The following is a 10,653-nucleotide window of genomic DNA, read 5'->3' as shown; positions in this document are numbered from 1 at the left end:
ATAAACTAGTCAAAATGCACCGAAAAAGCCAGACAAGAGAGATTAAAGGCGTTAACCCAATGAAAATCAAAATTAAAGCCGCCCCATTCGGCTATGCTTTCGCTTCGGAACTAGTGTTCAATGCGAGCTTTTCCGTAAATTAAGAAGTTCATCATCTTCATAACTATTGCTCATCCTTCCGTTTTCCTAAATTTCCCTGAAAATCCGTTCCAGGTTCAACCAATCCAAGCCGCCAGGCAGTTCAACAACTTAATCATTTCGGCGCCCAATGTGAGTCAAAACTATACCAAAAAAGTTTGTTGCATTCAAAAATGTTTAATTCAAATCCGAGTGCAGAAATCTTCGCTTACAAAACAACTAAGTCATATCAAAATCCTTTTGAAGCTGAGTTTGGGAAAAAGTCGAATTTATCTAAACTCTTTCGCGTACATAAATTTACTGGAAAATGGTCCAATTTCTTTGCGGGACAACGATGTTGCATATACACGCTTTGTATATAAGAAAATGTCGCCTTTATTTTCCCATACGTGATTTCCACACGATGTCCTCCCACGATTTATTCTCCCTTATCCAGGAACATTCTCAATTTCATTAACACCCTCCGCGCGACAAAGGTGGTGGGGATTATAAATTGTTTGTCATCTCTTTTGCGTCGCCTGTTTACATGTGCTCTATGCGCCTCCATGCCATCCGTCCGAGCGTCACACCAGCACACAAAAAAACAATCCGCAGTGAGAACAGGGACAGAAACAAGTCGCATGTCCTCTGAAATGAGCCTGACTCGCGACTCTGTCTCCATTCACGTACTCCGGTGACGTCCCACAATCGGCAAATACACAAACAGTCAATGCGACACACTAACACTCGCCTCCCAACTCGCTCGTTCATTCGCTGATGTCGCATTCGAGTCGCTCACGTACTTCTGCCCATATTTCTTCCGTCTCTGTCGCGTTCGTGTGTCGCTTATCCGGCGCACACATTGTCGCGATACCCAGAGGTGGGGTGTAATCCCGCCTGTCGTTCCCACAGTCAGTGACTCTTGGACTCGTGTCCTTGGAGTGGAAGCAGTAGGCCAGATTTGTCACCGTCACAAGTGTTCGGCGGCGGGGTGGGGAGGAAGAGAGACTTCGACCCGAGGCACTTGTTTGGTTGGGCTGGTGAGGCTCGAGAATGTGTGCGTACTACTTGGGAGCTACCCCTCCGTAGGGTTGATATCGCCTGGGTTTTCCATGGTGTGTCTTCTCCGCTCGTCTACCGAGCAATGGTCCCGCAACATGAATCCCTGAGTGTGACAAAGGACAAATGCATTGATGGGAAGAAAGGTCGATGGAGGGTTTCGGCGAGTAACGTGTTTTCAAGTGTGAGCCTGCATTACCGATCAATGCTCTCTTTGAGAAGTTCTCTCTTTGTTGACTGATTTATTTACCAAGTTTCGCTCGGTAGTATGTGAACTGTTTGCTGCTGTTACTTCGAGCAAGGCGGGACCGGGGTGGGAGGGTACATGAGATTGTGGAGCTGATGGGTCCGTGTGTTGGTGTCAAAGGCGAATGCGTAGCTGTGTGCGATATGTCGTTGCTTTGTTGGTCGCGCTCGTTTGTCTCTGAGGTTGGAGACAACATTGTGGAGCTCGCTTTTGGGGACCGTCGTCGTGGATGAGCCGAGCGACTGCGAGTGTCGTTCGGGGCGCGCGATGCGGCGGGGCCTGAACCCCTCGGCCGCCCATGTATACTTCGCTCGCATACGCCCATTTGCATGTGTTTGTTGGGGCCGCTAAGTCCGGCGGTCGAGTCAAAAGAGTCGAGAGGAAGTCGCAAGCGAGTGACGCTGTTTCGTCACCGATGCCGTTCGCGTTGTCGTAATGCGGAGCCGAACGTTACTGCTCCGGCATTAGACGGACGCGACTGCCGCTTCTCGTGTTCTTTTTGGCCCCCGTTGTTGTTGCTGGCGCGGCTGACGGTGCCGTTGTTATTGTGTTGTATTGTGTTTTGTTGTTGCGCTAGTTGTTTTTGGCTGTGGCGCTTTAGTCTCCTGGATGCGGTTCGGTGGCTGAACGCTCAACGCTGGACGGGCGACACCTGACGCTAACGCGGACTGACTTTGTGTTGGCTTTTGGCTCTCTTCGCGCGCGTTGTCGTTGTCGTCGCCGTCGCTTTGGCCGCTGTCGTTCCCATTCACGTCCGCGTCACACTTGCTTTTGGTGGTCGCCGAATTGCGCTGCCGTTTGCGTTTTGAACGCAGTTCAATCGTTGCGTCCGCCTTGTGGACTTGTCCCGCGTTCTTGCCGCGTCAGTCCGCCATTTGTTAGGAGAGTCGGACGACATTATCGTTTTTGTCACCAGCCAACCAAATTGCAGACAATCCTCGGCAACTGATTTTTTTTCCTGTAGTGTCCCCCTACTGTCACTTGTAAAGAACTCCTGATCCCATTTGTGCGAGCGTTCACAGTTGACTATAATTCATCGTCGATTTCAACATGCAACATGTCGCATCCGCCTCCTGATGATCCGTGCCCCTAAGTTCGGGTGACATCCTCCGACGACGGTGCATCAGCCCCTCCCGCTGCCGGTCGAGGACGAGGACGAAACAGGAGACTGCCACTGTGCGGTGTCACTGTATTGCTGTCGCCATATCCCGGCATTGCTGTTGTCTTCTTCTTCGTCCCGTTGTTGTCGTCTTGGTCGCCTTTTTGTCGCTGCTACCGCCTCCCTGTTGCATCGTCGCCCGTTCCCATCGTTGTCCAGCTCGGATTCGGGCCTGCCGCACAACGCCTTGATCCGGTTCCCATTCTGTCGCGAAGTGTCATTGGTCGAGAGACGCTCCCAGCTCCGTGCGACTCAGTAAAGCACCCAAAGACACACAGCCAGGCATCCGGTCGCAGTAGCAGCCATTCGTCGAAATTGATACCGAGATTGCAGCCTCATTTTTTACTACTCTTGGTCTTTTTTTCGCTCGTCCCTCCAGCCTGAAATATTCAAAGGATCACCCGACCATCTCGACGCTCTGACCAGATCTTTACACCTGGGCGGTGTGAGTTTGCTTTATGCCTGTCGCGTAGAGTACCAAGGACGAGAACATTAAACGCGAGACCTGGTCGCAGGAAGAGACATCCCGGACAACGTGTAGTACACATTCAGGAGTTGCGGTCAACAATTTTTTTATGTCGCGCCGCGACCGGATTGACCCGATTCCACTCAACGACGAGCAATTAGTGCAAGGATTTCGGGTGTTTTGTGTGCGTTTTTTTTTTTGTCTTTCTGTTCGAGCCGCGCCAAATGAAATTATTACTGCCGCTCGGGTGAAAATTTCGGCAACGGAAAAACAACAAAGCAATCACGGAAAGGATGTTCTGGTGTTTCCTTCGCACATTCAAATTAGATGAGGATTTGAAAAGGATAACAGAGTTTATGGTTTTTGTCGCGTTGTTTGTGCGAATTGGTATGTTCGTGGCTTTACGAAATGTGCGCACAATGTGGGCGAATTTGTATGACAATTTTTTTCCCATTGAAAATGTTACGGAAATGAATGTTAAATTCTAATGAAAATTGAAATTATCTTTGAAAACGAATTGATGATCTTGAAAAATGATTAAGAAATGCTCAGTGAAAGTGGTCCTAAGATAAGCGAATGATAAAAGGATACAACGAGATAAAACTGAGGGATTTATTGCGAGAAAGGTAAGATTCAATTTTTGATTAACAATACGGAAGGAACGGATATATTTTGTATCCGCAATCCTTTTAAACAGTGGCATATCAAATAACTTTTTATCAGGCCCTTGCATTACATCCATAGAGTCAGTTATGTGTAGAAAAGATTTTTAAAAAATCATCCCTGGTAACTTGCGGTAACTCCTAGGCTTGGTCAAACCTAGGGCGAGTTATTCACAAACCGCGAAAGTCTCTTTGAAAAGCCTCAAATTATACAATGCTCCATTTCTTCACAAAAAAAATGTATTATATATAAAGCCTTTCCCATGTAGCTTAGATTTAGAAGTCTTAAAGAAATTAGAGAAATATTCCTTAGAAAACACATTCGGCCAAATTTCTTTTCCTATTTCTGACCGCCATATTTTAAAACCAATCTGTGACCCTCTGAGAAGAAAGAATACTAAAATACGATCATTTTTCATTGCAGTAGGATTACCTTTTGTTCTCAGGAAGATATATTTTAGTAGTTGGCCATGCTATCTAATTAGAACCAACCCAAGAAGACAATCTGAATTGTGAATACCTCCGAAAGCTCCAAATTTTTAGTCCCTTAATTGATTATCGGGCATCGTTAGGTAGACTGAATTGAAGTCATATTGGTCAATTGACAACTAGAGTTCTTACCGCTGCAACCCTCCATAGTTCGCTCCCATGGATATAGAAGGAATATTTTAGGGAATTTATTTGCGGTTGCAATTATGCGTCCCTTCCCGCTCCAGGCTTAAACGCTTGCAAGCCACATCCTCCATAATAATTCAGAAAAATTCCCCAGAATCGTTCAGGACGTGTCAAACTGATTTACCAAAATAATAATATACGAAATTACAATCTTCTTGTGTGAAATGAATGTGTAAAATGAGTGGCATATAAATTACGATGTTCCGGTGTGAATACCTTAATGACCTCCTGTGTGGACACTCTAACTATCTTTCTGTGTGAACACTTTATACAAGTTCCTCTCCCCATATTGATCTTCCTCTGTGGATACCCCAACTTAATTTGATAATGCGAGATAAATATCATGAACTACTTGCCCTACCTAAGGGCACTTTTATTAGTACGTTCGAATGACCGTCTTTGGTCTGCTCCACAAGGAGCAGAATTTATTCATTGTCCAAATTAATCTAACCCAAGACTAACGAGAGGGGGGTTGAAAAGGGATTCGCCCTGGGTCTGTAGTGTCTTCGAGGGCACAGAATAGGAAAAGCAGGAGGATTCCGAAAAATGAACACCCTGGACCCAGTTTTCCCACATAATTTTCGGATTTCTCCTATAAGGCCCTGCTCTAATCCAATCTTTCATTAGCTAATATGTATATCGCGTGTAAGACATAAGTTGTCGATACGGATAACAAGAAAAAAAATCAATAGATCCATACCGACGGTAAACTGTAACCCCTGAAGAATCAGAAGAATGAATACTACCAGAGAAATTGGGGTTTGTTTGTAACGTCTGGTCTTGCTGGCTGGTGCTGATAAAACATTAGAAAAAAAGCACCACTATTCTAATGAGAGATACTGTTGGTCATAGGAACATAGGACTAGGTACCAAAAGGACCAATATGATAAGTTAAGACAAGAGAGCAAGTGGAAAAACCAGAATTATAAATTGCTCTAATATCGTGTTTACATCTAGACTGGATCTTCTTTCGCAGTACTCCATATTTGTCACCTGCAATGTCTTAGACCACCGTCCAACATACTGGCCTCTAGATTTTCAAGCGCAGAGAAACGCTCCAGGTAAAGGAATGCCATCCCCGTAATCATTCATATTCATTTAAACTCAAAATATACAGCTCGGTCAACCATAAGCCAAAAACATCCATGACGAGTTGGAATTCGAAATCGACAAAGTGACACTGAGAGTCCACCGCACTCATCAAACATAATTTGCTGTATAGTAATAAGTTAATGGAAGTTTCTTCTGCCTAAGCGCGGCAGTTGATTGGCGGAAAGGTTTGTTACGGTTTTCCGCTCCGGGCTGATTCCACTCCAAAGGAGTGCCGTGCCCACATATTCGAGGAGGACGATCAGACCCGAGTCTACAAGGGACTCATGTGAAGGGACTCCAGTTATTTGCGGTTGCCCCCCTTGTGGGAGCATCATGGTGGTTGTGGTTCCACCCCTATCGCAGGCAGAGTTCCTTGAGGGCTCAAGCGTGGAGTTGCGTTCTACAGCTGCACTTAGTTGTACCAGTACCGATGTGCTATTCACGACGCAGCTCTGATTGCATTCTCCAAACCAACCTGTGTCCGAAGAGGATCGCGGAATTATGCCTACATTGCGGGTGCGCACGTTAAACCCCCAAGACCTAAGCTAAAGTTAAACTGCCAGCGACTCATGGTAAAGCGGAAACGGACTACTGAAGCGTACCAATCTTTTTAGAATGTACCGTTGTTAGGTAAGAATTAATGCAGATTAAATGCTAAGTTGGATTAAGTGGCCACTCAGCAAGCACTATATTATGCCATTTTGATTCAACAGCCCCCAGAAACGTTTCAATTGAAACGGATAGAAGAAATGGAATCCAATTCTGAGACTCAGCCGGTGGTATTAGCAAAAGATATCGACTCCGTTGCCCTATAGGTAAAGATTTGCTTAAAATCACCGCACAACAGTTCAGCGAACGTCTATTGTCTGGCTCCAGCTAGACCTTCCCAGTCATAAAAGAAATACGTTAAGTTCTGGCGCTTCTCTCAGCAGTTTTGACAGTCGTTTTTAAAAGGTATTCCGAATTTTGCAATATGGTGTACTACGCCAAAATCCTATATGAATTACCAAGTGCCTGCCTTAAAACCTCACATATCCGGGTTTTGAGCAGCAACCCACAAGAAGTGCAAGTAGATTCTCCCTTTGACAGTAGCCAGAGTAGTGCACAATGCTCCTCCCGGAGGTTGCGAAGAGTGAATTCTTCTCGACCCACTTTATAGGGTTCCTCCTTTCTTTATGTGCAGGAGTTGAGAGGCGAATAATCCTGAATGAAACATCTAGGCTGTGCAGTTCGTCTGAAACTCACGCTTCAACTTATAGTGTAACCCCCGGTATAACTCTTTAATTTTATCTCTGTATTGACTCTCCTGCTTGAAGAATGTAATCACTAACTCTAACAATTTGTAAGACTTTGACGGCGGTTTGTCAATTAGTTAAAACAGTAAGGTTTTGTTGGGAGGTCGGATTACACCCCAACCGCTGACAAGCTGTAAAACTTTAATGGAAGCGTAACTTTCAGTGAAATGCCCAGGCTATTCTCTTTGCCGCTGCAGTGACCCAACAACTTAGAGAATGTGATCACTAACTCTAAGGCTTCGGTGGCAGCGCGCCCATCAGTGGCAATAACTATGCTTCTCTTGGGGAAAGGGTGCATCTCAACCAATGAAAAGCTCGGCTATTCGCTAGGATCACCACCTGGAATACGTTTATAATTCCTGTATATTGCGGATTTCTGGGGAAGCTCCACCTCTAGTTCGACAGCTCAGTGAAAAACACAGCATCATAACCTTTCAGCACACCGCCGGTCTTTTACACCATCCTGGTTGGGAATACAACAGGAATTTCTCTTTTGAAGCCTAGCTTTCTTAGAGTGTAGGTCGTTGAAACTACCCGAAACTTCGATAAATCTAAGGTGTTGCTGTAGCCATAAGCTATGGCTGTTCAGCATCCTGATTTTCTCAACCCTACAGTACTACCCGGTACAATGAGTTTGACATGAAAGTGAAGTGAAAGGAGGTGGAAGAATATATTGTGGGCGAAACTGGATAAATTCAGCTTAAAGTCCTGCAGTGCTTTGAGTCCTATCGGTCTTGATTTTGTTGTGGTCATCATTCCCATTCATAGATGAGGCCCGAACATTTCCTTCAAAGTATTTTGCAAGTGTGTTTAGATCCCTTTTTTCTTGTCCAGTATTGCCAAGATATTTTACACTGGAAAATAATGAAAATAGCCCCACGATGATCGCATATACTACTAACTTCAACCGCCCATCTAGTTTACGTTTCTTCTGTTATTAGAACGCAAGTACGGTGACAGAGGCAACTTGGGAATACCCTCTATTATAGTTCAGTTAGATCTAATTCTTACCGTAGATATTAGCCATTGCGTAACACATCCATCCAACTTTATTCAAGGCAAAAACTCTTCGCTGTACTTGCGTTAACATTGTTGAATGTCCTTTCTATATCCAGGAACCCAAAAATGACATACTGCTTGTTTAATCGCGCTCGTTATTTCGTAAACACCAGTCTCAGGAGGCACCTACTTTTAAGGCAGACAAGCTGAGGTGTGGAAAGAAGTGATCCTTCTAAAACCAGCCTTATATGGATATCTAGGACGAGAAACTATTCATGACCCAACTGGTTGTTTCCTTCGTAACTACAGATTCAACGTTCTCAGTCAAAGAGCCTCTCGAGTCATCCTGAGATTCATTCCACCACAATGAGGTTACCGTCTTGCTGTACAAGGCTCTGAAGATGACTTCCTTTACCTTGTCTAAAGTTTAAAGCTGACACCGGTTTGATTACAGTGGAAATGTTAACATTACGGAAGGAACTGAAAACTTGTTGATCCCACTTGGATATCTATCTGGGAATGATTTGGAAACATCTACGCTAGGATTCAAATTGAGGCGGACACCCCTATAGATCAAGGAAGATCTCTGATTCGGTGCTCTCCAATTTGCTATACTAAAAGTTTCGTTGTCAGTTAGTCCACTGCCAGCCATCGCAGTCTCTTGAACTTGAGAAGTCGTGTTGCCTCTATCTATGGATAAAATCACAAGGATTCAGGTAGTCGAATAAATTTCAACTGAAGCACTAAAGCGGAATTTTTATTGTTCTTTAAGAAAAATCTCCTTCTTCTAATAGGAATCTGCTCACGCTCTCCCGTTAGGAGCTCTGCCTCTATAGGAATGAAACAAAAAAATAGACGTCTCGAAAAATATTCGAATAGGCTGAGTGTTTAAACCTAAGGTTCTTCTTAATCGAACGTAAAGAATTGACCTCTCAGTTATCAGCGAGTTATATAATGAGGTCTTTAAATATGTCAGAAGTTAATTTCTCCCAATAAGGAACTCAATGTATGGAAAGGAATACTCGCAGTAATACCACCCTTTCTGTCAATCAGGTATTATGCCACATACCTAGTAAAAAAGGAAAACACAAAGGTAACTCTCTAAATAGAAAGAATGCCTAGACATCTAAGGAATTTGAAGAGGAAAAGGGTTGGGAGAATTAGGATGTACATCGGTGGCAAACCCTGGTTGCAGTATGTAATGAAGTCCACCTAAACCACCGGGATAGTAACTCTGTTATGAGTTCTAGTTTAAGAAGTCATGTCAAGTACTCCCTACATACGATAAAAGACTAGTAGAGTGACCCAAACTGGTAACCTAAAACAATTTATTCATTTCTCATTTTTCTCTTTTGCGCCTTAAGTAATTGAGCATCAATTATAAAAAAAGAAGTTGATTTTGAGTTCTACGCTCATCAGTGATTACTGACAGATTTCTCTAAACAGTATCCAAAAAGTGATCTCAGCTGGATATCTTCAAGATGTAAAATTTTGGGTCGCCGGGGACTAGTGACATCGGGACTGTTGTAGTCTGAGAAGCTTTCTGGAGGAAAATACGAATTTAGTACCTGGTTGTTGCAAGGCACTCCATGAAGGCCTGGGAGTCAATTTGCAAGCATGTATTTGTGAGATGCTAGTTCCAAAGACCTTTACTGTATCCTGTTGAATCCTTGTTAAGTATCGGCCATCTATAGTCTCCTTTTCCCAAAATTTTGACTTTTAAGGAGTTCAATACGGACCAGGAACGACTTCAGCCGTTGGTCACCAAGAGTTTACTACAAAACAATGCTCATAGATTAGCCTGAATCACTTGATGTCCGCATACTCCTAAATGCGTACTACTTCCGTACTTTGTCTCCAAGCTTAATCGGCTTTTTTTGTATCTCCAAGTTCAACATGCTTTCATAGTCTAGCCTCCGCTTAGAAAGGGGATAATTGTCTTCCACAACCCTTTTGCGTTTATGACAAATTAACTCTCGGTCGCGCCTCAAATATTCACCATTAAATGTCAAATAATAGCGTAGACCGCAACGAAAGGAAAAGGTAGTTTACCTAGCGTTGATTATGGACCGAAGGGAGCTAAACGCAGCGGCGATTGCGTCCTCTCTTCTAAACCGCTTTATGTAACCACTACTCCGTGGCAGCTCGGTAACGGCTGGTACACTAAAAAATGCAGAACGAATTGCAGGTAGATAGACAACATATTTTGGGTCTCCCCCTACCAAACAACAAAAAGTCAAGCAACTTATTACGTATAACTCCGTCCTCGTAGTTGACAACAGTCAATCTTGATGATCATCCCTTTTTCCCTTATCCTCATTGCAAATATAATTTTACTCGCACAAAACAAGTTTGGGGAGTCTGTCTTTCAGATCTGACTTGTTTTGGAAACAGCTTAATCAAACCTTTTTCATATCCAAAACATGAGCCTTAAAAGTGTCAAGCATGATTTATCCAGTGAGTGGTTAGAGCGCAAGGCTGTCGTACGGAAGGTCGCGGTTCAAGTCTCACTGGTGGCAGTGGAATTTGTATTATGATTTGACGTCGACTCAGCTGTGAATGAATACCTGAGTCAAATCAGGGTAATAATCTCGGGCGAGCGCAATGCTGAACACATTGCCTCCTACAGTCTACTGTAGTGTACCGTTACGGTCTTGAAGGAAGTGCTCTAACACACTTCAAGGCCCTGATCCAACATGGATTGTTGCGCCAACGATTATTATTATGATTTATCGAGCGGGAGATAAATTAGTCTTGCATTGAGATCAGACCCTTTGCGCAATATTTTATATCTGAAAATATCCTACTTTTACTTAAAACTAACTGACATTTGACACACCTTCATGACGTGGGATGGAGGACAGACTAGTTGGGAAGCCATT

The 10,653-nt window shown here is 43.9% G+C and overlaps 1 protein-coding gene across 1 annotated transcript in view; it reads left to right on the top strand.

The window, feature by feature from the left end:
• The first annotated feature begins 1,731 nt into the window (after window positions 1-1,731).
• Window positions 1,732-10,653, top strand: part of LOC119655578 — an 89,265-nt gene continuing 80,343 nt past the window's right edge. Inside the window, exon 1 of the mRNA XM_038061511.1 lies at window positions 1,732-3,674. The gene's annotated coding sequence lies outside the window, so the exon portion shown is untranslated. The remainder of the gene's footprint in view (window positions 3,675-10,653) is intronic.

This window comes from Hermetia illucens, chromosome 4 (genome assembly GCF_905115235.1).
Source record: "Hermetia illucens chromosome 4, iHerIll2.2.curated.20191125, whole genome shotgun sequence".
In the NCBI taxonomy this organism is placed as follows: Eukaryota; Metazoa; Arthropoda; class Insecta; order Diptera; family Stratiomyidae; genus Hermetia; species Hermetia illucens.
Note: the sequence above shows the minus strand (reverse complement) of the source record. Positions and strands in the feature narration are given on the sequence as shown.